This window comes from Triticum urartu, chromosome 7A, assembly GCF_056163025.1.
Source record: "Triticum urartu cultivar PI428250 chromosome 7A, HENAU_Tu73, whole genome shotgun sequence".
Classification (NCBI taxonomy): Eukaryota; Viridiplantae; Streptophyta; class Magnoliopsida; order Poales; family Poaceae; genus Triticum; species Triticum urartu.
Window position 1 is genome coordinate 725,491,980 of NC_141879.1, and position 27,377 is coordinate 725,519,356.

Sequence of the window (27,377 nt, forward strand, 5' to 3'; positions counted from 1 at the left end):
AAAGCAAAGCAGCCAAGAGCGAAGGACTCACCCGGATAGTGGTTCGCGTTGACAAGAACTCTTGGTTGAGCTGTTGCGGCAGGGCGGCTTGAGCTTGTAGCCGGCTCCGGACCCCTTGAGCCGCCGCATCCAGCTCGCCAGTCCCCCAGCTGGGAGTCCACTCGGACACGGCGGTGCTGGCCACCTCCAGATCTCCCGCCGGCTGGCCTGCGCCCGCGTCTCGGCGCAACTCCGGCGGAGCGGCGCCTCCCCCAGCACGCCGGCCCGTCGCCAGCTACACCTCGAGGCCGGCTCTGCTCTCCGACTCACCTCCGGCCGGTCCCTCTGGCGCCGCTGACGATTGACCGCCTTGGCCCGCTCCGGTTGGCGCCGCAGGCGGCACTCTCCCCGCCAAGGCCACGGGGTCCTCCTCCCTCTCCAACAGCGGCGGGTCTTGGATGATCTCCTCCGCCAAGGGCAATGGGGTGTCGGGGGCTACGGCTCGGAGAGGAACGGCGAGCAGCGGAGGCTGGCTGCGCGAGCTTTCCGTCTCCGTCTCCGCGGTAGCCGCCTCCCTCTGGGCCTTGGCTACCGCTTCGGCCTGCTCCTTCGCCACCTCGGCGGCCGCCTTCTCCGCCGCCTCGCGCTCCTCCCGCGCTTCGTGGGTGTTCCGCTCTGTGGCCTCCCTAAGATCGGCGCGGGGGTCCACGCGGCGGGAGCTCGAAGACCCTCCAGCCGGCCCCACGATGGAGCCGCCCGGGCCTTGCTCAAGGGAAAGCGGCGCCCTGTCCAGCAAGCGAGGAAAAGTTAAGAAGAAAATTCGAAGAAAAAGAGAACAATGACGAGAACGCGGCAAGGCAATTGAAGACTTACGCCGAGATCGCCTGGGGCTGTTTCACAGCCTTGCGGAAGCGGGCCGCCTTCGCGGCCGCCTCATCTCGCTTTGTCGCCGCGGCGGAAGGCTTGGACTTCTTCGGCCGACTGCCGAAGAGGCCTAGAGCAGCCCAGCGCTTCTGGGCGCCGTCGGCAGCCGGCGCGACAGACGAGCCCGCGCCCTGTTGGTCGGCCGCCGACTGGCGACGCGGAGCGACTTTGGCTTCGAAGTCGTCCGGCCAGTCCTCGAAGCTCGCGGTGAAACTTGAGCCTTCGGGCTCGGCACTGTCCCCCACGACGGCGTCTTCCATGGCGGCCCCCCCCAAGTCCGGGTCGTCAACGTCATCCACCGTGCGGTCGGGGGCGTACTGGCGTTCAATCCCTGCCACCCCGGCCGGCGGTGCAAGAAGAGGGTTCTGCTCAACGAACCGACTGGTCAAAAGCCGGCCGTCCCGAAGCCGGCTGACGACAAAAAAGAAGATAAAGAGAGAAACTTACCACGGGTGGAGGATTGGCGCGAGAATACGGCGCCTTGCCATATTGCCAGTCCCCGCCGAGCTTGCAGTTGGCAATATAATTAACCATGAGCGCCACCTTCGCATGGGGCATCTCCCATGTGCTCAGCCGGCTTGGGTCCAAGCGGCCGCTCATCAGACACATCATATGGGGCCGGCTTTGGAGAGGAAGGATCCGGCGCTCCACAAAGGCGGCCACCAAGTCGGCCCCGCGCAAGCCTTCCGACTGAATCAGCACCCGAAGCCGGGAGATGGCGGCGTTCCCTGCCGGAGACAACGACCGGGACCGGAAGCTCCACGAGGGCTGCCTCCCAGCCGGTGGGCCGGCTACGTAAGCCGGCAGGTTGATGTAGTCTTCTTGCTCGGCGACGTTCTTCACATAGAAATAAGATCTCTGCCAGACCTTTACCGACTGGATCAGGGGGATGGGCGGGAACGGATTGTTCTCGCTCGCCCTCCTCATGGCAATGAAGGCACCGCAGGGGGCGGGCACGCCGGCGACGACTGTGCCGAGCTTGCTCTGGAAGAACTCTCCCCAGAGCTCCAGCGTGGGGAGCAGCCCCAAGAAGCCTTCGCAAAGGGAGACGAAGGCCGACAGCAGCATCACCGCATTGGGCATGAGGTGATGTGGCTGGAGGTTGTAGAAGTCGAGGAAGGAGCGCAGAAACCCGCTCGCCGGGAGGCCGAAGCCGCGCAGGCAGTGCGAGCGGAAGACGACCCGCTCGCCCTCCTCCGGCGCCGGCGAGATCTCCCTCGCGGGCGCCAGGCGGACCTGTACGTGGTCGGCGCCGGGCAGGCGCTGGGTCTGGCGAAGGAACTCCACGTGGTCTTCATGGACGTTGGAGCCGTCCCAGGAGCTTGACAACGCCATGGGAGCGAGGTGGCGTGGAGATGCGACGGCGCTGAGACAGGAAGCTGTGGCGGCAGCGAAAGGAAGAAGACGAGGGTTAGGAGGGACGGAGCGGGAGGGAGCGCGCGAACCTCTGTCGCTCTCCCTCCTCCCCCTACTTATAGGCTCACGTGGCGGAGCCGAGGAGGCGCGGCGTGGGGAAGCGTGGGGATCGATCGTGCCCACTCCCCACGTCCCGCGATTATCGAGCCTTAACGGCGAGACGAAACTGCCTTGAGAAGGCGAGCGGCCCCTGTGGGCCACGGAAGATCCGCGCCCGGACCAAGGCTCGCGAGTGGCGGGCCCGGGCCCGTGGCGGCGTCCCGTCGCGCGCGTGCGCTCGCAGGATCCTGCCGCCACGTGGCCGCGAGAGGGCCCGTGGACAGCACGCAGGTCCCCTCTCCTCCCGCCTACGCGGGGCTCTCTGAAGTCGGCATATGCCCGCAAAGCCGGCTCTTCAGGATAGGAAGCTGACCAAGCTTCTCGTCCCCCTGCTCACCTCGGAGCTCGATCAGCTTCGGGGACTACTATCGGAGTAAATAGCCATGGGTAGCCTAGCCGGCCTCCCCTGGCACTTCTGAAAAAGTTACGAGCCCGCTCGGCTCTCAAGAATCCAAGACATGTGGCCGCCTTCCCCTAGCTGGCAGCGATCAAGGCCGGCTTTTGGAAGGCGGTCCAGCTTTAGCCCTCATGAGAAGGCCGACTCCAAGAAGCCGGCTACGAGAGGGCCTACTCCAAGAAGCTGGCTCCCCGTAAAGCAGTCAAGACCGTACCCACAAAGTTTGCACCCACCTAACGGCGGTGCGACGGGGCGTGGCTACAGAAGAGCCTGCCACCCCCAAATCCCGGGGCACGCCTGGCACAGTGCGCCGTACGGGGTAGGCATGACCCGTCCGGCGCAACACTGTTGCCATGTTGACCCTGGCCTCACCCACGACGGGCCGCCAGCGCGGCCCACAGGTGGTGGGCCCCTTTGAGCAGAGAGACGGCCGAAGGCGGCCACGCTTCCAACCAGTCGGCCCAAGATAGAGCCGGCTCCCCGCAGCCGGCTTGCCACCTCCCTCGAAGACGACGCCCCATTAAGTAGACAAGACGCGGTAAGGCTACATCGATCGCCCGACAGGCTGCGGTACTGTAGTAGCGCTTACCATGATGAAGCTCTCGTCAACTAGATGAAGCCACAGTAACCAGCCGCCGACTAGGCCCTAGACAGTGGGGCCTGCCTGTCGACCAAGGAGCCGGCAGCCGGCGGGACCCACCAGTCGGCGGGCCCCAGCAGCCGGCGCAGAAGCCGGCGAGCGCAGTCACCGACGGCTGGGCCCCGCGCCCAGTCGGATTACCATTGTACCCCCCGGGGGTGGGCCTATATAAACCCCCCGGGGCACCCATGCAAAGAGTTCGACCCCCTACTAGTTCTAGACACCACACAAGGAGAAGAAGCAGGCTAGCCGTGCCCTTTCTTCCTCCTCCCCCCAAAAACAGCTCAAGGAGCGTTGTGTAGCTACTTGATTCATCAAGTGAGCATGCGGAGACCCCGCCGAGCAGCAGTAGGGGTGTTATCTCCTCGGAGAGCCCCGAAGCTGGGTAAGATCCGCCGGCGTGCATATCTTCGCCTCATCCCGCTTCCAGGCACCGGCGATGTCTTACTGGCTCCCACAATGATAAGCCACCCGTTGGCATATGTCGCACCCACCACCCGACAAATTGGCGGCATTCTTTCTTGACCATGTGATCGCTGAAGACGGAGAATACTATGTGGACCATGAGTCCGTATGATTATATTTGTAAGAGATAATTATTGTATATATGTAGCCGGTAGTGTCGGATAGATATACGAGAACTTGTTGTTCGACCAATCTCTCGGAGAAGGAGAGGTGGTCGATATCACCTCTCTCTGTATGCATATATGTTCATGACGATCTTCTGTTTCCTTCGTTTGCTTACTAGCTAGCTAGCGTGTCTAGTCCTCTCTATACGTATGTATAGTACGTAGCGTCGACCAAGCACGGACATAAGAGAGGACACTTCTCTCTATTAATTATAGCTAGCTAACACAATATATGAAACACCTAAATTAACCCCCCAAAACCCCCAACCCCCCCCCCCTTCAAAAAAAACAAAAACCCCAGCCACAGAAATGCTGACGTGTGGATACCTATTGGTCCCGGTTGGTGCCACCAACCGGGACCAAAGGGTCTCCTGCCTGGGCTCCGCGCACAGGCCACGTGGAGGCCCATCAGTCCCGGTTCTGGATTGAACCGGGACTAAAGGGACAGGGCATTAGTACCGACCCTTTAGTCCCGGTTCAGGAACCGGGACAAAAGGCCCTTACGAACCGGGACAACAGGCCCTTTTTCTACCAGTGGGCCTCCTCGTCATGGAAAGCACCGGGATGATGAAGATGGCCACCGGAGAGGGATTGCCCCCTCCGGCAGGGTGCCGGAACGGGTCTAGATTGGCTTTCCGTGGCTACAGAGACTTCTGGCGGCAGAACTCCCAATCTCATGTGCGTTCTAGAAGTTTTAGGTCACGTAGGTATATATGGGTGCAGGAGGTACGTCAGGGGAGCCACGGGGGCCCCACGAGGCAGGGGGCGCGCCCTAGGGGGGGCGCCCCCCACCCTCGTGGGAAGCTGCCATATCTTCTGACGTGGGGTCCAAGTCCATCAGGTGTGTTTCCTTCCAAAAATAACTTCTCCAGTTGATTTCGTTCCGTTTCGACTCCGTCTGATATTCCTTTTCTTCAAAACACTGAAATAGGCATAAAACAGCAAATCTGAGCTAGGCCTCCGGTTAATAGGTTAGTCCCAAAAATAATATAAAAGTGGATATTAAAGCCCAATATTGCCCAAAACAGTAGATAATATAGCATGGAGCAATCAAAAATTATAGATACGTTGGAGACGTATCACGGGGGCTCCAATCCGTCGAAGATCAAGTCTCCACGGATATCGGCCGTGTAATTTAAGCTTCCAAACCTGACCCGATGGCCAGGGGCGTAGCTTTCGATCTGCTCCAGATGGCCAAGCGAATTGGCCCACAGTGCAAAGCCGCCGAACACAAAGAACTGTCCGGGGAGAAAAGTCTCACCCTGGACTGCATCGCTATCGATGATCGTAGGAGCCATCAAGCCTATTGGCGACGACACAGAGGAACTCTCAATGAAAGCACCAATGTAGGTGTCAAAACCGGCGGATCTCGGGTAGGGGGTCCCGAACTGTGCGTCTAAGGAGGATGGTAACAAGAGGCAGGGGACACGATGCTCTACCCAGGTTCGGGCCCTCTTGATGGAGGTAAAACCCTACGTCCTGCTTGATTTATTCTTGATGTTATGAGTATTACAAGAGTTGATCTACCACGAGATCGGAGAGGCTAAACCCTAAAAGCTAGCCTATGTTATGATTGTATGTTGTCCTACGGACTAAACACCCTCCGGCTTATATAGACACTGGAGAGGGTTAGGGTTACACAAGGTCGGTTACAAAGGAGGAGATATCCATATCCGTACTACCTAGCTTTCCTTCCACGCCAAGCAGAGTCCCATCCGGACACGGGACGAAGTCTTCAATCTTGTATCTTCATAGTCCAACAGCCCGGCCAAAGGATATAGTCCGGCTGTCGGAGACCCCCTAACCCAGGACTCCCTCAGGTGGTATACCTAAGAAACTAGGAGATCCGGGAGTACCAACTATACCATGCTCCATTAAAAGAAACTATGTTAAAACTGCTTCGTGTGATCTTGGAGCCGGTGTTAGTGTTATGCCTCTCTCTTTATATCGTAGACTTGATTTGAATAAGTTGACACCTACTGAAATATCTTTGCAAATGGCTGATAAATCAACTGCTATACCTGTCGGTATTTGTGAGGATGTGCCTGTTGTGGTTGCAAACGTTACTATTTTAACGGACTTTCTTATTCTTGATATTCCCCAGGGCGATAGTATGTCGATTATCCTTGGTAGACCCTTTTTGAATACTGCAGGTGCTGTTATTGATTGGAACAAAGGTAATGTCACTTTTCATGTTAATGGTAATGAGCATACGGTACACTTTCCGAGGAAGCAACCTCAAGTCCACAGTATAAATTCTATTGGAAAAATTCCAACGATTACTATTGGAGGTTTTGAATTTCCTCTTCCTACTGTCAAGAAGAAAGATGATATTCTTATTATTGGGGACGTGCATATCCCCGTTGAGGTAACCTAGTGCTATTCGAAAATTCTTCGGTTTCATGCGATTCGGAATGAGTTTGTTAACAAGACTTGATCAACCTTGTTAGTGGATTCCTTTTGATGAGCATGAGATGGATGAAGTTAGAAAGCATAACTCTCTGTACCCTCCCTTTACTTTCTGTTATTTAGATTAAATAAAGAAAAAATAGTATTTTCTGTCTGTTTTCTTAATTATCCTTGCAGTAAAAAAATACCCCAAAAATAAAAGTTCTCCAAACGTCCTAAAAAATTTATATGATTTTTTCTAGAATATTTAAGAATCATTGGCACTGAGAACATGCCAGGGGGACCCACCACATGCCCACAAGGGTGGAGGGTGCGCCCACCCCCTGGGGAGAGCCCCCTGCCTCGTGGACCCCACGTGGGTCCCCTCAACTTATTCCTGCACCCACACACTTCTTCTTCCTCCAGAAAAAATCCCCACCTAGTTCAAACCCGTGTTCTAGCTCATTTTGCTGCGATTTTTGATCTCCTTGCTCAAAGCTCCACTCACAAAACTGCTTTGGGGATTGTTCTTCGATATGTGACTCCTCCTATAGTCCAATTAGTTTTTGTTCTAGTGCTTTATTTATTGCAAATTTTTGTTGCATAGGTGACCCTGTTCTTGAGCTTGCATGTCAAATTTATTTGGTCAAAAGTAGTTTTGATGCATGATGTAGCCTCTAGGCACTTGTGGGGGTAGTTGCTAGCAATCTTGTTGAGTTTGGTTCTCTTTTATTTTGAGTTACTAAAAATTTCAGAAATTTTTCAGAGGAAGAAATATGTTTAGGAAAATGTACCAATGTGGTTCCTCGAGGAAGCAAGCACCTAGGCTCGCGATACGTGAGTCAGACTATGAACTACCGAGGGAAGCTCAAGTGTGGCCTTGTGAATGGCCGTCCGAGGAGTTTATGGTCGGAGCAGGTATCAAGGATAAATTTGACGCGTATGTCAGTAATGCTGACCTTGAGGGCTTCGTATCAGATAAGTGCCCACAATACCGCTACCTAACTGATTCCGTGGTTAGAAGTTTTCAATTTACATCCTTGCGCAACTCTCACACTGTTCTATTAGATCTTTATGATAAATCATATACCATGGACCTAGAAGATTTTAATGCTGCTCGTAAACTCCCGCAGTGGGGCAATGTTAGTGAACCGCGTAAATCTGAATATAAAGATTTTCTTACTAGTATCACCGCTGGGGAATCTAGAGAAATCACACAAGCTACCATAGGGAGCATTCATTTTCCTTCCATACATTATTTCTCTCTCTTCATTGGTAGATGCATTAATGGTAAAGATGAGGGTTGTCACATGTGCGTTCCAGATCTTTGTGTCCTCAAGAGTGCGGTATTAGGTGATAAACAATATAACTTGGGGGCCATCATTGCACGAATGTTGCATCTTAATAGTTTAAGTGGAGACTTGTTTGATGGAATTTATGCAACTCTTGTAGCTAATTATCTTGAGATACCCATACATGAAAATGATATGGAATTGCCCCCTGCTTATCTATATTATAATGCTATGGTTCGTCATCTATTTGTTGAGAGGAATGAACAGTTCCTCCAATACCGACTAATCTTTGATAGACGTCTCACTATCCATGTTGCTCTCCCTGCTCCTACTTTCTTTGAATTTCAGGCAAAAGGGAGATATGTTATGACCAGGGAGGAGGCGAATGAGTATGAGAGGAGGATGGAGGCAGCTCAACTCCAAGTTGCAGCTTGTCAGGCAATAGCCGCTGCATCTCAGTATGACCCCAATTACAACTTCGGATATCCTCCGGGCCAGCCATGGCCATAGACCAACTTAGGCCAAAAGCCTAAGCTTGGGGGAGTACGCATTTCTCACCGACATTACATTTATATTCACACACTCATACCAGTTGTCGGTGCTCATACTTTTTCATTGTACTATCCATGCTAGTTTATTTTCTTTTCTAAGCCTTCTTCTTGTGTGTTTGAAAAACCTTAAGAAAAACCAAAAAAATTAGTTGTAGCTTTTAGCTAGTTTACTTTCCAAGCCTGTAGTAGTAGTAGTAGTTAAAAGAAAACCCAAAAAGATTTCTCGTTCTTCTTTTTGCTTGTTGGGAGCTTTCCCATGTAAATAGTTTTATTTCCTTCCTTTTCTTTGGGGGTCGAGAGGAGAAGACCATGATGAAAATGTTGAGTGGATCTTATATGCATTATTGTTGATTTAACCAAGAGCCCATATTACCTTGTCTCCTCCTTTGTATTAAATGATTGCAGATTCTAGCTTAGTCCAATACACATGTACTATTATTATTATCCACACCGTTCGGTCGTGCAAGTGAAATGCAACAATGACGATATATGATGAACTGATTGAGATGAGAGAAGCTGGTATGAACTCGACCTATCTTGTTTTTGTAAATACGATTAGTTCATCGTTCCTTATTCAGCCTATGATGCATGAAACATATTTGCAATGACAATTAGAGATTATAGTTGCTCATGCCATGCTTAATTTGCTAGGAGTTTATAATGGTTTACCTTGCGTGCCAACATGCTATTAAAATGGTTGTGACGTGGTATGATGGGGTGGTATCCTCCTTTGAACGATTCGAGTGGCTTGACTTGGCACATATTCATTCATGTTGTCCAAACAAAATCAACATAGCCTCCATGATATTTATGTTCATGGTGAATTATATCCTACTCATGCTTGCATTCAATGTTGGTTAATTTTAATGCATGTTCTGTTCATGACTGTTGTCGCTCTCTAGTTGGTCAATTCCCAGTCTTTTTCTAGCCTTCACTTGTACTAAGCAGGAATACTTCTTGCGCATCCAATCCCGTAAACCCCAAAGTTATTCCACATGAGTCCACCATACCTTCCTATATGCGGTATCTACCTGTTGTTCCAAGTAAATTTGTATGTGCCAAAATCTAAACCTTCAAATGAAATTCTGCTTTGTATGCTCGAATAGGTCATGTATCAACTATGGTTGTCTGTATGTTCCATGCTAGTCTGGTTATTCTCAAGAGGAGTGGACTCCGCTCCTCACTCACGAGAAAATGGCTGGTCACCGGGATGCCCAGTCCCATGCTTAAATCAAATCAAAATAATTGCCAACAAAACTCCCCTAGGACTGTTGTTAGTTGGAGGCACCTGTTTTTCGGGCAAGCCTTGGATTGATGCTTGTTAGTGGAGGGGGGGGGTATAAACTTTACCATTCTGCTTGGGAACCGCCTATAATGTGTGTAGCATGGAAGATATCGAGATCTCTCGGTTGTTATGTTGATAATGAAAGTATGCCGCTCAAAATATTATCCATCTCTATTTCAAAAATCAAGCTCTGGCACCTCTACAAATCCCTGCTTCCCTCTACGAAGGGCCTATCTATTTACTTTTATGTTGAGTCATCATCCTCTTATTAAAAAGCACCAGTTGGAGAGCACCACTGTCATTTGCATGCATTACTATTAGTTTACATTGAATATGACTATGACTGGATCTGTTTTACCATGAATTACAATGTTTAGTCAGTCCTTGATCTTCAGAGGTGCTCTGCATTTATGTTTTGCGGTCTCTAAAAGGGCTAGCGAGATACCATCTTGTTATATGATATCATGATTGTTTTGAGAAAGTGTTGTCATCCGAGATTTATTATTGTTGCTCGCTAGTGGATTATGCCATTGATATGAGTAAACATGAGGCCAAATTGTTATTGTGAGTATGGTTAGTTTATAATCTTTGCTGAAAACTTGAATGCTTGCTTTACATATTTACAACAACAAGAGCAAACAAAGTTTGTAAAAGTTTTTCTTTATCACTTTCAGTTTGTCAAGTGAATTGCTTGAGGACAAGCAAAGGTTTAAGCTTGGGGGAGTGCTACCTCTTGAGCATGCGTTGGTTTTTCCCTTGAAGAGGAAAGGGTGATGCAACAAAGTAGCGTAAGTATTTCCCTCAGTTTTTGAGAACCAAGGTATTAATCCATTAGGAGGCCACATGCAAGACACTCGTACCTACACAAACAAATAAGAACCTTGCAACCAACGCGATAAATCGGTTGTCAATCCCTTCACGGCCACTTGCAAAAGTGAGATCTGATAGAGAGGATAAGATAATATTTTTGGTATTTTTATGATAGTAAAGATTGCAAAATAAACAGTGCCAGAAATAACTTGTTGACGGGACATTAATATAATGGAGAATAGACCCGGGGGCCATAGGTTTCACTAGTGGCTTCTCTCAAGATAGCATAAGTATTACGGTGGGTGAACAAATTACTGTCGAGCAATTGATAGAAAAGCGAATAATTATGAGAATATCTAGGCATGATCATGTATATAGGCATTACGTCCGTGACAAGTAGACCGACTCCTGCCTGCCTCTACTACTATTACTCCACATATCGACCGCTATCCAGCATGCATCTAGAGTATTAAGTTCATACGAACAGAGTAACGCATTAGGTAAGATGACATGATGTAGAGGGATAAACTCAAGCAATATGATATAAACCCCATCTTTATATCCTCGATGGCAACAATACAATACGTGTCATTTCCCTCTCTGTCACTAGCACTACTAGGAAAAGGCTTATACATAGAAGTTTACCAGTAGCGTGTGTTTCGGAGCCCACGCTACTGATAATTAGCAGTAGCGTGTGTTACAAACCGCGCTACTAGTACAACTTAGCAGCAGCTTTGGTTTCTAGAGGGCACGCTACTGGTAAGTTAGCCACACCACACCCCCGGCCAAAAAAATAGTAGCAGCGTTGGTACCCTAACAAGCGCTACTGTTAAGAAAATAGCAGTAGCACGGGGCCACTAAGAATCGCTACTCAGGCGGAGAAGGTGGAGGCTGGCTGCTCAGGCGCGCTGGTGCAGGCGGAGAGGGAGGCGGATTGCCGCCACGCGCCGGAGAAGGAGCCGGCCGAGTGCCCTGATCGTCACTCGCCGGAGGAGGAGGCGATGGAGGAGGCGGAGTGCCCTGACTCGCCGGAGGAGGAGGAGGAAGCGGAGGCATCCAGTTCGGAAGGTTGATGAGCTCCTTCCGCCATAGGCATGGAGTCTTCAGGGCAGAACCCAGCCGAGTCTCCCCTTCACCGGTAGGGTGGTCAAGCTGGAGGTCCCCAAATCCCTCCATTATTTCATCGACCATCACCCTAGCATATCCTTCTGGAATTGGCCGGCAGTGAAAAGTTGCGCCGGGTTCAGTAGGAAAAACAGAGCCAACAGCCGCCTTGACCTTCATATTAATCAATTGCGTCATAAGGTGGCAATTTCGAGACTCCGTGATAGCATCCACGGGATAGCTGACAGGAGCCGTCAAGACATGCTCCGGCTGAAGCAGCTCGGTGGAAGCCACGCTGCTTCTCCACTGAGATGGCGGGGTTGCTTCGGGGGAAGCATCGGCAGTTCGTTTGCTGCGATTTGCTTCTTGTTCCTCTATCGCTTGTACCCTAGCATGCAGCGCCTGCAGTTGGGTCTGCTCCACTTTCTTCCTCCTCTCGTGGCATTTGTAACCGCCTGCGTCCGGAAACCCAGCCTTCCACGAAATGGAGCCTGGCATGCCTCGTGTCCGTCCAGGGTGCTCAGGATTCCCGAGGGCCATAGTGAGCTCGTCGTTCTCTCTGTCTGGAACGAATGTCCCTTGCTGCGCTACTTCGATATAGTGCTTAAGCCTCTTGACTGGTATTTCCATTTGATCGTCCGTCCAAATGCACTTGCCTGGTACAGGGTCCAAGGTTCTGCCAGCCCCGAAGAACCAAGTCCGGCAACGGTCGGGCCAGTTAATTGTCTCTGGTTCGATCCCTTTATCAACCAGATCATTCTCAGTCTTGGCCCACTTAGGTCGGGCTGCGAGGTAGCCACCTGACCCCGTGCGATGGTGATGCTTATTCTTCACAGCATTTTGCTTGTTTGTCGCTGACATCTTCTTACTCTTTTCCAATGTCTTGTGGGCCACAAATGTGGGCCAGTGATCTATGATCTTCTCATATCTGCCCTTGAATTCTGGTGTCTCTTTATTTTTGACAAACTTGTTCAGCTCTTTCTTCCACCTCCTGAATAGTTCTACCATCCTCTTAAGAGTAGAAGACTTGATTAATTGCTCTTTAACTGGCTTCTCCGGATCATCCTCTGGCGGTAGGGTGAAATTTGACTTCAGCTCAGTCCAAAGATCATTTTTCTGCATATCATTGACATAAGACACCTCAGGGTCTTCTGTAGCCCGCTTTAACCATTGCTGGATGCTGATCGGGATCTTGTCCCTAACCAGAACCCCACACTGAGCAACAAATGCGTTCTTTGTCCGAATGGGTTCAATCGGTTGGCCATCGGGCGCGATTGCTATGATCTCAAACCTTTCATCCGAGCGCAACTTTCTCTTCGGGCCTCGTCACTTTACCGAAGTTGTGCTCGATCCAGAGGGCTAGAAAAAAGAACAAAGACTTAATTAATATGTGTACATACCAAAACAATGAATGCATCAATTAGCTAGTCAGCACAAGCTTAACTAATATATATACCTGGCCGGACTCGGTTCGGTCACCGGAGACGTCATCACGGTCTCCTTCTTGCACCGGCATTGGGTCACCGGAGCCGTCCTCACGGTCTCCTTCTCGCACTGGCATTAGGTCACCGGAGCCATCATAATCATAGTCAGCTGCTTCCAGACCATCGGTGTCGTTGAGAAACAACGAGCAGACGGCATCACTTCCTCGCGCGATTATGTCCCCCATCAACTCTTCTTGTACTTCGTCTCGGGCGGTGTCCATAGTTTCTACAAATATTTACAACATGGCAATTATTATTCAAACATGACAGATGGATATATTAGTGGCAAACGTAGAACTAATATTAATTAGTGGCCTCGACGCTGCTTCTCTAGGGTTTGGGGTGGCCGGCGCTGCTTCTCTAGGGTTTGGGGTGGCCTCGACAACGCTTCAAGGATAAAAAAAGAAGAGGAAGAAGAAAAAAAAAGAGGAGAAGAAAGAATAGAGGAGTAAGAACTCCTCTATTCTTTCTTCTCCTCTTTTTTTTCTTCTTCCTCTTTTTTTTATCGGGAACGAGGGTTGCCGAGCGGTAGAGGAAACCCTAAATAGCAAGTATCGTGGGTGTGAGATACATGTGTCCATCGGTGTCGGACACTACATCCACGTCCCACAAGTGATGTGGTTGTCGTAGCCCGCGTCACTTGTGGGACGTGGATGTAGTGTCCGACACCGACGGCCACATGTATCTCACATCGACAATGCTTGCTATTTAGGGTATATCGACCCCCCCTCGTGTTGAAGTTTTCGGGAGGTGGTATATATATCGACCCCCCCCCCTCGTGTTGAAGTTATCGGGAGGGGGTATATCGACCCCCCCCCTCGTGTTGAAATTACCGGGAGGGGTATATCGACGACGACAGACCCGATAAAACATAAGAATACAAAGAAGAAATAAAAAGAGGAGAAGAAGAAAGGAATAGAGGAGAAGATCGAAGAAAAAAAGAAGAAAAAAAAGAGGAGAAGAAGAAAGGAATAGAGGAGAAGAAGAAAAAATAGAAAATTTTCTATTTTTTCTTCTTCTCCTCTATTCATTTCTTCTTCTCTTTCTATTTTTTCTTCTTCTCCTCTTCCTTTTCTTCCTCTCCTCTTCTTCTCCTTTTCCTCTTCTTATTTCCCTTTTTCCTCTCCTAAATATATAAAACTTTTCTAGAAATGAAACTAACCTAAAATGTACTAAATCAGAGAACATATATAGATAATCCTTTTCTAAATATTTAAATCTAACTTTTGCATATATGAACATATATACACAGAGAACATACAAACATATATACATTTTTATAAAAAAGCAAAATACAAAATACAAACATATATATGAAAAAAATCTGAAAAGAAGCAATATACACAATATATATACTGACATAAATACATAATATACACAAAGAAGCAATATACACAATATACACAAGCATATAATATATGAAAAAATCAGGGGAGGGGAGCCGGCCGGACCAACGGAGGGGCAGGGCGACGGCGATGGGCGGGACGGGGCGACGGCGAGGGTGGGGCGGGGCGGGGCGACGGCGACGGGCGGGGCAGGGCGATGACGACGGGCGGGCCGGGGCGCGCGACGCGCGTCGGGGCAGGGCGGCGAGCGGCGACGGCGTCGGGCGAGGGCACGGCCGACGGCGAGCGGGCGGCGACGGCGACCTCGAGCGGCTAGGGGAGGCGACGGCGATGTCGGGGCAGGGGCCGGCGTCGAGGAGCAGCGCAGCAGCCTGGCGGCGTTGGAGAACAATGGCGGGTGGGGGGAAATTTCCCAAGTGTTTGGTTATATATGAAAGGCTTTGGTCCTGGTTCGTGGCACAAACCGGGACCAATGCCCCCCTTTAGTCCCGGTTGGTGCCTTCAACCGGGACCAAAGGCCTCTTTTCAGCAGCCCAAAGGGCGGGAAGCGGCGGCCTTTGGTCCCGGTTGGTGGCACCAACCGGGACTAAAGGGGGGCATTGGTCTCGGTTGGAGCCACGAACTGGGACCAATGGCCCCCTTTAGTCTCGGTTGGAGCCACCAACCAGGACCAAAGGCCTGGCGCGGTGCGGTGGGAAGTTTAGTCCCACCTCCGCTAGCTGAGAGAGCTCAACACCTGTTTATAAGTTGCGTTGCGGCTCAGGTGCTGAGCTCCTCTCTAATATGCAGGCAGTACTTGCCTAACCTTGTCACTACCTTGTTCGGCCTATTGGGCCTGCGGGCCTGCATCCTGGCCCATGTACAGATGGGTTACTAGTCGTATGCATGACGTGTGGCCCAATAGGTGGCATTTTTATTTTTTTCCAGTATTTGTTTTGTTTTTTGAATTATTTATTTTCTTTTGATTCTTGCTTTATTTTTTTATTCTTTTTGCTTTTAGTTTTAGAAAAATTATAAACTTTCTGTTAGTGCCATTAGTTTTCAAATTTGAATAGTTAAAATTTGAATTATTTGAAATTTATGTGTATCACAAGTTTGTGATTAACTATACTAGAAAAATAGTTTTTTTCCAGTTTTTTTGTTTTGTTTTCTGCATTATTTATTTTCTTTTGTTTTTTGCTTTATTTTTTAATTCTATTTTGCTTTTAGTTTTAGAAAAATTATGAACTTTCTGTTAGTGTCATTAGTTTTCAAATTTGAAAACACTTTTTTGTTTTTTTTCTTTGTTGCTTTATTTATTTTATTTTGTTTCTACTTACAACAAAATACTTATTGTTGCTATTTTTTTTCCAGTTTTTTTGTTTTGTTTTCTGCATTATTTATTTTCTTTAGTTTTTTGCTTTATTTTTTAATTCTTTTTGCTTTTAGTTTTAGAAAAATTATAAACTTTATGTTAGTGCCATTAGTTTTCAAATTTGAAAACATTTTTTTTGTTTTTTTGTTTTCTTTGTTGCTTTATTTATTTTATTTTGTTTCTATTTACAAAAAATACTTATTGTTGCTATTTTTATTTTTTCTTCCCAGATTTTTTGTTTTGTTTTCTGCATTATTTATTTTCTTTTGTTTTTTGCTTTAGTTTTTATTTCTTTTTGCATTTAGGTCAGCAAAATTATAAACTTTCTGTTAGTGACATTAGTTTTAGAAATATTATAAACTTTCTGTTAGTGCCATTGGTTTTCAAATTTGAATAGTTAAAATTTGAATTCTTTGAAATTTGTGTGAATCACAAGTTTGTGATTAACTTTACTAAAAATGAACATAGATGCACCTATAGAGAAAATTCGACCTAAATTCATAGTTTTCAAATGAACTCTGAAAAAGTTGGCATAGCATACTCGTGTGTTACAAAGTTGGCATGGTATCATCATAATAGTTGCGGGAGAAAGTCTTGACTTTTTCTTCGCTTGTGTCATTTGCTTATTGTGCCATAACCATGGATAATCTTCATCGTTTATCAGGATGCTTGGGTCAACCTTGACATTGAAGGGAGGAATTTCATGAAACTTCTCATAATCTTCAGACATGTCTGTCTTGCCCTCCACTCCCAGGATGTCCCTTTTTCCTGAAAGAACTATGTGGCGCTTTGGCTCATCGTATGATGTATTCGCTTCCTTATCTTTTCTTTTTCTCGGTTTGGTAGACATGTCCTTCACATAGATAACCTGTGCCACATCATTGGCTAGGACGAACGGTTCGTCAGTGTACCCAAGAATTTTCAGATCCACTGTTGTCATTCTGTACTGTGGGTCTACCTATACCCCGCCTCCTGACAGATTGACCCATTTGCACTTAAACAAAGGGACCTTAAAATCATGTCCGTAGTCAAGTTCCCATATGTCCACTACGTAACCATAATATGTGTCCTTTCCGCTCTCGGTTGCTGCATCAAAGCGGACACCGCTGTTTTGGTTGGTGCTCTTTTGATCTTGGGCGATCGTGTAAAATGTATTCACATTTATCTCGTATCCTTTGTAAGTCAATACAGTCAAAGATGGTCCCCTGAACAACAAGTACAGCTCATCACAAACAGTGTTGTCACCTCTGAGACGTGTTTCCAACCAACTGCTGAAAGTCCTGATGTGTTCACATGTAATCCAGTCGTCGCACTGCTCCGGGTGTTTGGAGCGCAGACTGTTCTTGTGTTCATCGACATACGGGGTCACCAAGGTAGAGTTCTGTAGAACTGTGTAGTGTTCTTGAGACCAAGAATATCTGTCCCTGCATATTATTTAGTCACTTCCAAGAGTGCCTTTTCCAGTCAGTCTCCCCTCATACCGCGATTTAGGGAGACTTATCTTCTTAAGGCCAGGAATGAAGTCAACACAAAACCCGATAACATCCTATGTTTGATGGCCCATGGAGATGCTTCCTTCTGGCCTAGCGCGGTTACAGACATATTTCTTTAGGACTCCCATGAACCTCTCAAAGGGGAACATATTGTGTAGAAATACGGGCCCCAGGATGACAATGTCGTCGACTAGATGAACTAGGACGTGTGTCATGATATTGGAGAAGGATGGTGGGAACACCAGCTCGAAACTGACAAGACATTGCGCCACATCACTCCTTAGCCTTGGTACGATTTCTGGATCGATCACCTTCTGAGAGATTGCATTGAGGAATGCACATAGCTTCACAATGGCTAATCGGACGTTTTCCGTTAGAAGCCCCCTCAATGCAACCGGAAGCAGTTGCGTCATAATCACGTGGCAGTCATGAGACTTTAGGTTCTGAAACTTTTTCTCTGGCATATTTATTATTCCCTTTATATTCGATGAGAAGCCAGTCGTGACCTTCATACTGAGCAGGATTTCAAAGAAGATTTCTTTCTCTTCTTTCGTAAGACGTAGCTGGCAGGACCTTTATACTGCTTCGGAGGCATGCTGTCTTTTTCGTGCAAATGTTGCAGGTCCTCCCATGCCTCAGGTGTATCTTTTGTCTTCCCATACACGCCCAAGAAGCCTAGCAGGTTCACGCAAAGGTTCTTTGTCACGTGCATCACGTCGATTGAAGAGCGGACCTCTAGGTCTTTCCAGTAGGGTAGGTCCCAAAATATAGATTTCTTCTTCCACATGGGTGCGTGTCCCTCAGCGTCATTCGGAACAGCTAGTCCGCCGGGACCCTTTCCAAAGATTACGTGTAAATCATTGACCATAGCAAGTACGTGATCACCGGTACGCATGGCGGGCTTCTTCCGGTGATCTGCCTCGCCTTTGAAATGCTTGCCTTTCTTTCGACATTGATGGTTGGTCGGAAGAAATCGATGATGGCCCAGGTACACATTCTTCCTGCATTTGTCCAGGTATATACTTTCAGTGTCATCTAAACAGTGCGTGCATGCGTGGTATCCTTTGTTGGTCTATCCTGAAAGGTTACTGAGAGCGAGCCAATCGTTGATGGTCACGAACAGCAGCGCCTTTAGGTTTAATTCCTCCTGTCTGTGCTCATCCCACGTACGTACACCGTTTCCATTCCACAGCTTTAAAAGTTCTTCAACTAATGGCCTTAGGTACACATCAATGTCATTGCCGGGTTGCTTAGGGCCTTCGATGAGAACTGGCATCATAATGAACTTCCGCTTCGTGCACATCCAAGGAGGAAGGTTATACATACATAGAGTCACGGGCCAGGTGTTGTGATTGCTTCTCTGCTCCCCGAAAGGATTAATGCCATCCGCGCTTAAAGCAAACCATACGTTCCTTGGGTCCTTTGCAAACTCATCCCAGTAATTTCTCTCGATTTTTCTCCAATGCGACCCGTCAGCGGGTGCTCTCAAATTCCCGTCTTTCTTACGGTCCTCACTGTGCCATCGCATCAACTTGGCATGCTCTTCATTTCTGAACAGACGTTTCAACCATGGTATTATAGGAGCATACCACATCACCTTCGCAGGAACCCTCTTCCTTGGGGGCTCGCCGTCAACATCACCAGGGTCATCTCGTCTGATCTTATACCGCAATGCACCGCATACCGGGCATGTGTTCAGATCCTTGTATGCACCGCGGTAGAGGATGCAGTCATTAGGGCATGCATGTATCTTATCCACCTCCAATCCAAGAGGGCATACGACCTTCTTTGCTGCGTATGTACTGTCGGGCAATTCGTTATCCTTTAGAAGCTTCTTCTCCAATATTTTTAGTAGCTTCTCAAATCATTTGTCAGCCACAACATTCTCTGCCTTCCACTGTAGCAATTCCAGTACGGTACCGAGCTTTGTGTTGCCATCTTCGCAATTGGGGTACAACCCTTTTTTGTGATCCTCTAACATGCGATCGAACTTCAGCTTCTCCTTTTAACTTTCGCATTGCGTCCTTGCATCGACAATGACCCGGCGGAGATCATCATCATCGGGCACATCGTCTGGTTCCTCTTGATCTTCAGCAGCCTCACCCGTTGCAGCATCATTGGGCACATCGTCTGGTTCCTCTTGATCTTCACCAGCTCCCCCCGTTGCAGCATCACCGTATTCAGGGGGCACATAGTTGTCATCGTACTCTTCTTCTTCACCGTCTTCCATCATAACCCCTATTTATCCGTGCCTCGTCCAAACATTATAGTGTGGCATGAAACCCTTGTAAAGTAGGTGGGAGTGAAGGATTTTCCGGTTAGAGTAAGACCTCGTATTCCCACATTCAGTGCATGGACAACACATAAAACCATTCTGCTTGTTTGCCTCAGTTACATCGAGAAACTCATGCACGCCCTTAATGTACTTGGAGGTGTATCTGTCACCGTACATCCATTGTCGGTTCATCTACGTGCATTATATATAATTAAGTGCCAAATTAATAGAAGTTCATCTTCACATTAAAACCAAAGTACATACATAGTTCTCATCTAACAACATATAGCTCTCCAGAGCATCTAATTAATTAAACCATACATTGAAACTATGTGAAACATTTCAATGCGAAAACAAATGCGATCATAATCGCAACCAAGGTAACAATTGATCCAACATCATAATGATACCAAGCCTCGGTATGAATGGCATATTTTCTAATCTTCAAGTGCATTGCATCCATCTTGATCTTGTGATCATCGACGACATCCGCAACATGCAACTCCAATATCATCTTCTCCTCCTCAATTTTTTTATTTTTTCCTTCAAGTAATTGTTTTCTTCTTCAACTAAATTTAACCTCTCAACAATAGGGTCGGTTGGAATTTCCGGTTCAACTACCTCCTACATAAATAAAATCTATGTCACGTTGGTCGGCATAATTGTCATAAACAATAAATGAACCAAATAGTTATAAAAAGATAATATATACCACATCCGAATCATAGACAGGACGAGGGCCGACGGGGGAGGATACGAAAACCATCGCACTATATAGGAACAAGCAATAAAATAGTAAGAAAATTAGACAAGTATCTAACCAAAGTAAGAACTTTTTTTCTTTCAGAAAGAAGATAAGAACAAGAGGCTCACCACGGTGGTGCCAGCGACGAGATCGGCAACCAAGGTAACAATTGATCCAACGGCATAATGATACCAAACCTCGGTACGAATGGCATATTTCCCAATCTTTCTAATCTTCAAGCGCATTGCATCCATCTTGATCTTGTGATCATCGACGACATCCGCAACATGCAACTCCAATATCGTCTTCTCCTCCTCAATTTATTTTTATTTTTTCCTTCAACAAATTGTTTTCTTCTTCAACTAAGTTTAACCTCTCGACAATAGGGTCGGTTGGAATTTCTGATTCACATACATCCTACATAAATAAAATCTATGTCACATTGGTCGGCATAATTTTCATAAACAATAAATGAACCAATAGTTATAAAGATAATATATATACCACATCCGAATCATAGACAGGACAAGGGCCGACGGGGGCGGATACCAAAACCATCGCACTATATAAGATGCAATAATAAAAGTAAGAAAATAATACAAGTATCTATGTAAACATACAAGTAAGAATATTTTTTCCTTTCAGAAAGAAGATAAGAACAAGAGGCTCACCACGGTGGTGCCGGCGATGAGCTCAGCGCGGGTGATCAACGGCGGTGAAGACGGGGACGGGGCATGAAGGACCGCTAAACCTAGAGAAATATTGAGGAAAATGGAGCTTGGAGGTCGAGCTTGGAGAGGAGAAAGCTTAAGTAGTGTGGCTCGGGCATTCCATCGAACACCTTGTGTGCATAGGAGGTGAGCTAGAGCACCACCAAGCCCTCTCCCCCTCGGCCAGAAAAAAATAGAGCAGTGTGCTATGCTCTTACGCGAGGGGGTATATATATAGGCACCTCATTGGTCCCGGTTGGTGGCATGAACCGGGACTAAAGGGGAGCCTTTGGTCCCGATTCAAGCCACCAACCGGGACCAATGGTGGTGGGCCAGGAGCGAGGCCCATTGGTCCCGGTTCGTCCCACCAACCGGGACCAAAAGGTCCAGACGAACCGGGACCAATGGCCCACGTGGCCCGGCCGGCCCCCTGGGCTCACGAACCGGGTCCAATGCCCCCATTGGTCCCGATTCTGGACTGAACCGGGACTAATGGGTTGACCCGGCCTGGACCTTTGCCCCCTTTTCTACTAGTGGGAATTAGCAGCAACAACAGCAGTCGGGTTACCAGAGCAACCCCAAGCAGCTAAATAGCGGGCAATATCATGTTTTCACCACTAGTTTGTGTAAGCGTGATCAGAAACTTCAAAAAAGGGCAGTAAACTCTGTTGAACCGGCAGTGCCTCAGTATTTATGCTTGTCTGAGCAACCCATTTTGTGGAGTAGGGAGGATCACCCACCTAGGGTTGATAATCCGGGTCACTTGGCCCTGGTGGTAGCCCCGCAAGTCGGGGGATACAAGTTTACTAAAGTGCTCATGGATGGCGGAAGCAGTATCAACATTCTGTATTATGACACATTCCGTCGTATGGGGTTGAAAGATAAGAATCTTAAACCATCAAATACCGTTTTTCCTGGTGTGGTGCCTGGTAAGTCTGCATATCCTATTGGCAAGATAGCTTTAGAGCTGGCTTTTGGAGATGATTATGATTCAAGGTCAGAAACATTGATGTTTGAGGTGGTAAAAATCAAAAGTCTGTACCACGCCTTGTTTGGACGGCCGGCTTATGCTAAATTCATGGCAAGGCCATGTTATGTTTATTTACAGCTTAAAATGCCAGGTCATAAGGGGACTATCACAGTACATGGAAACAGAAAGATCGCTTTGGAATGTGAGGAAGGTGATGCGGCTTATGCTGAGTCGGTTTGTGCCACGGAGGAGCTAAAATTCTATAAGCAGCAAGTTGATCCGGCAGACAGGACTTCTTTGAAAAAGCCAACTATGGAACACGATCCGACATTGAAGTTTAAATCGGCCACAGATACTAAGATGGTTGACTTTGTTCCTGGCGATTCATCCAAACAGTTCAGCATCGGCGCTAACCTGGATCCCAAATAGGAAAGCGCGCTCATCGAGTTCATCCGTGAAAATCGGGACATCTTTGCATGGAAACCTTCTGACATGCCAGGTGTACCGAGGGAACTCGCTGAGCACACACTTAACATTGATCCTAAGTTTAAACCGGTCTGACAGTTTCTCCGCCGCTTCAATGAAGAAAGGCGTAAGGCTATTGGTGAAGAGGTAGCCCGTCTGTTGGCCGCAGGGTTTATTATAGAGGTCTTTCATCCAGAGTGGTTGGCTAATCCGGTGCTGGTTCTTAAGAAAAACAGCACTTGGCATATGTGTGTGGATTACACAGATTTAAACAAAGCTTGCCCTACAGACCCCTTTGCTCTCCCTCGCATTGATCAGATAATTGAGGCAACGGCAGGTTGTGACCGTTTGTGTTTTCTGGATGCGTATTATGGTTATCATCAGATCAAGATGGCAGTTAAGGACAAGGAAAAGACAGCTTTCATAACTCCCTTTGGAGCCTTCTGCTATGTTTCCATGCCTTCTGGACTCAAGAGTGCCCAGGCAACTTACCAGCGATGTGTTCAAAATTGCCTCCATAAGCAAATTGGGCGCAATGTTCATGCATATGTGGATGATATTGTGGTAAAGTCTAGAAAGGAGGAGACATTGATAGATGATTTGAGAGAAACCTTTGACAATCTCCGGGTTTACAAGATGATGCTCAATCCAGAGAAGTGTGTCTTTGGTGTCCCGGAAGGCAAGCTCTTGGGTTTTCTGGTGTCAAACAGAGGCATTGAGGCTAATCCGGAGAAAATTGCAGCAATTACATCCTTGGCTAAACCGGCGTGTATCAACGATGTTCAACGTCTGGCCGGCCGGATTACAGCCTTGAGCCGGTTTATCAGTTGCCTTGGAGAGAAGGACATCCCCTTATATCAGATGCTCAAGAAAACAGATAACTTTGTCTGGAGCGAGGCAGCTGATAAAGCGTTCGAGGATCTGAAGAGGCAGCTAGCTGAACCGCCCGTGCTTGCAGCACCGATCGATAAAGAGCCATTATTACTATATGTGGCTGCTAATGCCCGGGATGTTAGCGTAGCCATTGTGGTAGAGCGCAAGGAGCTTGGCAAGGAATATCCGGTTCAATGGCCGGTTTATTATATCAATGAGGTGCTCATTGAGGCAAAGCAGAGGTATCTGCATTAGCAGAAGCTGGTGTATGGAGTGTTTATGGCAAGCCGGAAGCTTAAACATTATTTTCAGGGCCATCCCATCACAGTGGTCAGTTCGGCTCCTCTGGGCGATATCATTCAAAACAGAGAAGCAACTGGCCGGATTGCCAAGTGGGCTATTGAGCTCGGACCTCATGGGCTCAAATATATACCCCGCACATCGATCAAATCCCAAGCACTCATGGACTTCATCAATGATTGGACGGAGTTACAGGCACCTGAAGAGAAACCAGATAATACGTATTGGACTATTCATTTTGATGGGTCCAGACAGTTGGAGGGCTCGGGGGCTGGAGTCATACTAACTTCCCCACGAGGTGACAAGTTTTGTTATGTCCTCCGTTTATTGTTCCCTTGTACTAACAATGCAGCTGAATATGAGGCTTTGCTCCACGGTCTTCGGATGGCTAAGGAGATGAATTTGAGCCGGGTTAAGTGCTTTGATGATTCAGATCTAGTGGCTCAGCAGGTGTCTGGCACTTGGGATTCTAAGGACCCACTCATGGCTGCAGATCGGCGAGAGGTGGACACAGTGGCTGGTCACTTTAAGGGTTATCAGGTGGACCATATAGACCGGGGGAAGAATGAAGCGGCGGACGCTTTAAGTCGTCTTGGTTCCCAGTGTAAACCGGTCTCGCCCAATGTCTTTCTTGATGTATTGCATAATCCGTCAGTCAAGGTGCCAACCAAAGAAGATTTGGCTATTCCTGATCCGGAGGCTAAGTTGGTGGCAGCTCTGCATGCCATACCGGATTGGACAATCCCCTATCTGGCTTACATGAACCGGGGCGAGTTACCAGATGATGAAACGTTGGCCCGACAGATAATCCGGCGTTCTAAGTCCATGACCATACTCAACGGGGAGTTACATCGCTACAGTGTTTCAGGAGCAATTCAGCATTGTGTTTCTCCTCAAGAAGGTTGTGAGATTTTGAGAGAAATCCATGAAGGGGACTGCGGTCACCACGCTGGTTCAAAGTCTTTGGTTGCTAAAGCTTTTCGCCACGGTTTTTACTGGTTGACGGCACATGCTGATGCGGAAGATTTAATCAAGAGATGTGACGGGTGTCAAAAATTTTCCTGTCGTGCGCACATTCTGGCTCAAGAGTTGCGGATGATTCCAATTACGTGGCCGTTTGCGACTTGGGGGCTTGATATGGTTGGAGCCTTCAAGCGATCCAAGGACAAAAAGACCTATCTGTTAGTAGCAGTTGATAAATTCACCAAATGGGTGGAGGCAGAGCCAGTCAGCAAGTGTGATGCAGCCACGGCGGTTCAATTCATTAAAAAGGTGATATTCTGGTTTGGCTTTCCACACGGCATTATAACTGATAATGGTACTAACCTGTCAAAAGAGGAGATGGAAGAATTTTGTCAACGTGAGCACATCCGGCTTGATCTAGCATCGGTGGCTCACCCCCTGTCTAATGGTCAAGCAGAGAGGGCAAATCAGGAAATTCTACAAGGTATCAAACCCAGGCTTATGGTTCCCTTAAAAAGGACACCGGGTTGTTGGGTTGAGGAGCTACCTTCTGTGTTATGGAGCATCAACACCACACCCAATAGGTCTACGGGTTACACACCTTTCTTCATGGTCTATGGAGCAGGGGCCGTTCTTCCTAGTGACATCCGTCACGACTCGCCCCGTGTGACAGCTTATGTTGAAGCTGATAATGAGAAGGCACGTCAGGATTCTCTGGACCTGTTGGATGAAGAGCGTGATCTTGCAGCGGCACGATCGGCGATTTATCAACAAGATCTTCGACGTTATCATAGCCGCCGGGTTAAAACCAGAACCTTTCAAGAAGGAGATTTGGTGCTCCGGCTCATCCAGGATCAGACTGATATGCACAAGTTATCCCCATCTTGGGAAGGACCCTTTGTGGTCAGCAAAAATCTGCACAACGGTTCTTACTACCTCATTGATGTTCGGGAGCATAAAGACTCACGTCAATCGGAGGAGGAGACCAAGCGGCCATGGAACATAGCTCTCCTTCGGCCTTACTATACTTGAAGCCATAGGCTCTTCATCTGTACATATTTATGACAGTGTATATATATCATATAATAAACCACAGCCTCCGGTATAAGCGGGGTATCTGTTCTTTTTACATCTTGTGTGTGTTATACGAGTTAACTGACAAAGCGGAGTTTTTATTAAGCAGTTCTTAGCAGTTGCACGGATATAAAGAAAATCACTAGGCGGCTTGGTCATATTTGAACTATAGCTACACCTCTTGATCGGTTTTGAAACCACGAAGGGATATCACTAGGGGGCTTGGTTGTTATCACACCATAGCTACACCTCTTCATAGGCATTTAGGCCACAAAAGAAAAATATGTGGAGACAAAGAGAGTGTTGCACAAAGCACAGACTCAAACATGGGCACACACTGAGCACAGCTCACAAAGTTACTTGGGGGCTCTTTTTGCAAAGCAACATGAGTTTGAAAGGACCCTTGTAATTGGCTATCAAGCCACGGCTTGGAAGCCTGGTGTATTCACCTAAAACCCCGGGTCAACCTGTCTTCATCAAGTAAGCCACTCCTGTCCAGGTAATCCTGGCATGACCCATCGAACGTTTGACATGTCAATCTTTTATAGACCCTGAACTTGTCAAAGTTAAAACGATGATTGGTTAATTGGAGGCCCATCTTAAAAGGCTTTGTTAAATGGTTTAACTCAGAGGCCTGGCAGCCCATGAAAAGCCTCGATTTGGAGCCTGGCAGCTCGTAAAAAGCCTTGCATATTTTCCTTTTTGAGTTTTATTTGTTGAAGTTCATAAGTATTTTTTGATAAACCGGCGTCCTTGACCCGGTTTGCTTTTCAACTACAAGTTGTTGGCACATGATCCATTATAAACCGGTGTTTATTAACCCGGTCTGGTTTGACTAAATCACCAGTGTTATAAAGAAAACCCGGTAGTTATCCCGGTCAGGTTTAATATATAGACCGGCAGTACAGAGATGAGGTTATCAACGTTCCGGATTGGTATTAACACCTTTGCCATATACACCGTTCGTCAACCAAGGAGGTATGTTATGTATATTGGATTTTGTACAAACAGTTTGATTATTTCATCTATGTACTATACACTTCCTGGATATACTGACCCATCTAGCGGTAAACCACTAGACACTTTTAAGTTGTTGAACCCAGAAACACAATTCATCATGGTTTATGCATAAATATATCCCAAAGGGTGGCACAAGTTGTCATGAGGCATTACAAAACATGCTCGATGGCATGGCAAATAACGGAGTTTTGGCTACCCTATTACAAGAAGCTTTCAAAGCGGCTCCAATGGCATAATTGTTTTTCACAAGATCGGCACACGGTGGCCAGTAAGCCGGCGACCGGTTTGCGACGCTTTATCTGGATGGTTTGATGGTTGAGGGTCAGTTGGTGCGGGCACTTCTTCATCCCTCCCCAGACGCTGGAAATCAACCGTCGACCAATCGATTCCAGTTAAAGCTTGAAATACTGCTTCCTCATGGATAAGATAGGAGGGGTTAATATCAGGAGCATAAGTGTGCTTACGAATCGGAGGCACAAGATCTTCAACTTCATGGATCTCGGCTGGCTGTCTTTTCCCTTCAGCGTCATAAACCGGTTGAAAATGGGACAAGTCTGTATCATCGGCCAGTTTGCTGGCTACTGGCCGCATCTGCTTGGTCAGCCGCCGGAGGTCATTGTTATCAAAGTTTGAACCGTCTTCCTTCACACCTGGATATCCTTTAATGATATCATCCGCTTCAAGGTCTGGAATCCAGGCTTTGGCTCGAATAAGTGCGGTTAAAGCTCCGGACCTGGCAGCTGCCCTCTTCAATTCGGCAATACGGACTGGTAACATGGCCAACTTCTCAA